Raw genomic sequence first — 3,718 nt, forward strand, 5'->3', positions numbered from 1 at the left:
GACTTCACTTTGATATAAATGCTAATTTGGGCTCTGGCACGCTTATATTTATGCACGGCGAGATGATCAGGAAGACCAGCTCTCCTTCACTTCATCCACTCGTGTAATGGCAAACGCAAACAGCTGCATCAGGAAATCATTTGATTGGTGTGATCTCATCTAGAACACACAGCCTATAGGTTAACAGATCCCTGTTTGAAGCAGGACGAGTAAGTGGTTGGCACATTGAATTCTCATTATAATTAGAGTGAATAATTTAATATTTATCCTGTGCAAGTCAGCGGGGAATCATCTCAGCCTGTGTCATTAAGACCTATTTTAATTATTATAGCTCAGTAATCTCAACGCGGCGCCTCACAAACACACAGTCACCTTCTTCACCATCGCCACCAGTACGGGGAATTGGGTTTTAAATGGTTTCCGTGATGTTCTCTTCTAGTTTCAGGAGGTGGAAAACACACAGCACTAAGTTGAAGTTTCAAAATGTAGCACAGTACAGTGTTTGAAATGGTAATACTTTGTACACTTTGATGTATCCGCTAGCATGCTGGGTAGTAACTGATTACATGTAATCTAGATAACGTAATCAGATTCCAAAAATTAGGTACTTGCAATTGGATTATATTACATTTCAAATTACTCATAATTAGAATACAGTTACTTTTTATTGGTTATATGATTACATATTATTCACAGCATAGCAATAAATTATTCATAATTTAATTAAAATCACAAAATCCGGTTTGGGAAACCTTGACATGTGGTAATGTCTAATGCACTTCATGTTGTTAATAACAATAAGTGGAATAGATTTTCTTTCTTTTTTTATATCAATATGGTACAAGACTATCCTAAATTGGGTGAAAAGTAATCTAAAAGCAGTGTTGGGCTAGTTACTCAAAGAACGTAAAATATTACTCATTACTAGTTACTCCTTTCAAAAGTAATATTGTTACTTTACTTGTTACTTTCTGGCAACAGTAATTAGTTACATTACTTTTTCTTCACAACCCACAGAAGTTGTAACTGTGTATCTTCCAGATAAAATTATTCTAGAATGTTACTAACAATATATTTCTGCCTCATCATTTAACCAAAATCCACATTGGATCGCAGTCAGAAGTCATTACAAACACTCAATAGTGACTGATAGTGGTATTCAAGTAGAAGAGTTGTATTCATCTCATTAATTGTCATGTGTAGCTTGAAGTAATTTTTCCGTTACCCATATGAGATTAAATTTCGTTATGTATTTTATCAAATCACATGAGTTTGTAAGAAACTGTTTAATTTTCCAAAAATATTTTTAATTATATTAATATAATGTACCACATGCTGATCAGAGGGATGCAATGCCAGAGTAAAGTAAAGCCACAACTTACACAACAGATTTTTTTTCCCTGACAAAATCAATATTTCTATCTGCTGAATGTAAGCTTTTCCATATTCCAAGCTTGCCTGCTGCACCGGGGACATCACATGCATGTGCGAGTCATGGAAATTATGAAAATAAATCTAGGAATTATTTGATTGTTAGATTTTAAATCAGCGGGGTTGAGGCATCAAAAGTAACTAAGTAACTAAGCTGTTTTATGGAAAGTAACTGTAATATTACTGAAATCTTATTAGTAATTAGTTACTGCAAAAAGTAATATTACAGTAACTAAATTACTAGTAACTAGTTACTGCCCAACACTGTCTAAAAGTAATCAACCCGACACTGTCCACTAGTGATGGGCACTTTTGACACACTTCTAATCCTTTGTTTTGAACCAGTGATTCAGAACATGTATAAAACTGCCAACATCACCTGATTTCAGTTCTCTCATATGATAAGAAATATCAGTTTACAATATCAAGCAGCATAACGAGCTGTTTTGTACAGCTACAATTAGCTGGAAGCGAATGACGCCGAACCCGCTTTTACTTTCAAAATAAAGTGGATACCATGATTACACGGTTGATTACATATTTACACGGTAGGCCTACTCCAAAGTACATGCACATAAAACATGCTAATATATTTTGGTTGGAAATCTCTTTACCTGGTTGCAGAGTTGTTCACAGGCTCCACGTGGCTTAATGATAAAAATGTTCATTGATGCTGGCGAACGATAGGACGTCTGCATCTCAATAAATTAGAATGTCGTGGAAAAGTTCATTTATTTCAGTAATTCAACTCAAATTGTGGGTTTTTGTTAAATGTGAGCCTAAATCATCACAATTAAAAGAACCAAAGACTTAAACTACTTCAGTCTGTGTGCACTGAATTTGTTTAATACACGAGTTTCACAATTTGAGTTGAATTACTGAAATGAATTAACTTTTCCACGACATTCTAATTTGAGATGCACCTGTATATCAGGGCGTTTCTTCAACTAGGGGCACTTTTAGCCTTGTGAAGTTGAATAAAAAAAAATAAAATAAAATAAAAACACTTGTTCAAAAGTCACGTAACCATCCCAGTTGCTCAAAAAAAAAACATTCTATATTAATATTAACATATACACAAAAATCGAAACATGAACACACATATATACGCATACATATACATTTATATTTTATTAAAGTTCATATATGTATATAAAAAGTATTTAAAAAAAATGCATTTTATGATAAACGCACCAGGCAGTATAAGCACACTTGACACGCCATTCCCGCATCTGCGCCCGCTCTCACCTCATGTTTGTGGCTGAATACAAATGATCATCATGGACAACTAGGCTATATCAGGGAAAAGACATCAGCACAGTCCAGCACAGAGAAAAGAAAAAGCCCGAGATGAAGCCTGTGCATCACTTTCAGGTAACTATGTTCATAATCTTGTGAAACTTGTTTGACTGTTGACGTTAACATGTTTTAATGTCGGTATTAATTTCACCACCACCAAAAACGCATCTGACATAATATTCTAGTTTCCATGACTTAATGTATTATATAAAAACAACGAGGCGATTGGTTAATTAATAATAATCATCATATGGTTTCATTGAATAACACTCTTAAATACATGTAGCCAATTTCATATAATGTAGGTAATACAAAAAACAATTTACATTAGTACAAATGCCTGCAAAGGGCACCAAAGGCCTGATAATTGCTGTTGTTACACTTACAGAATGATCAAATCCTTGTTTAATGTTGACCAAACATTTAATTCAAATATCCACTTAATTTTTGGCAACCTTTTTGTGATGCAAATGCTACAGCCTCTTAATTTCTTCAACAAAAACCTGTGGACATCACAACCCTTACCAAAATTAACCATGGTTATCATAGTAAAACTGCTTAATTTTATTTTGTGTGACTTCTGAATGCTTGAGACCATAAAATCAATCAGACAACTGTATTAATAAAATCATAGCCATAGTTTACTGTCTAGAGCTACAATTGTAATTGATAATACAATTTAATTATTTGATTAAAGTTCTATTTTGACCTCTTATAAGTAAGCATTTTGTTTTTTGAGGGAGGGGGCACAATAATACTATTCTGCTTAGGTCACTCATTTGGCCAGCAGCGGCCCTGTTGGTTTGGGTAAGAGCTTATTAGAAAATAACTAGAATTTTTATATTAAGTAGAGCATGATCTCAAACTGTGGATACATTTTAAATGTGTGATGAGAACTTTAAATATTTTTTAAAAATGTGTGGTGGTGGAAATGACAGGGTGTTGTGGAAATGACAACGAATTAATGTGAACGTAGAGAAACCGTAAA

The sequence above is a fragment of the Onychostoma macrolepis genome, chromosome 18 (genome assembly GCF_012432095.1).
Source record: "Onychostoma macrolepis isolate SWU-2019 chromosome 18, ASM1243209v1, whole genome shotgun sequence".
NCBI lineage: Eukaryota > Metazoa > Chordata > Actinopteri > Cypriniformes > Cyprinidae > Onychostoma > Onychostoma macrolepis.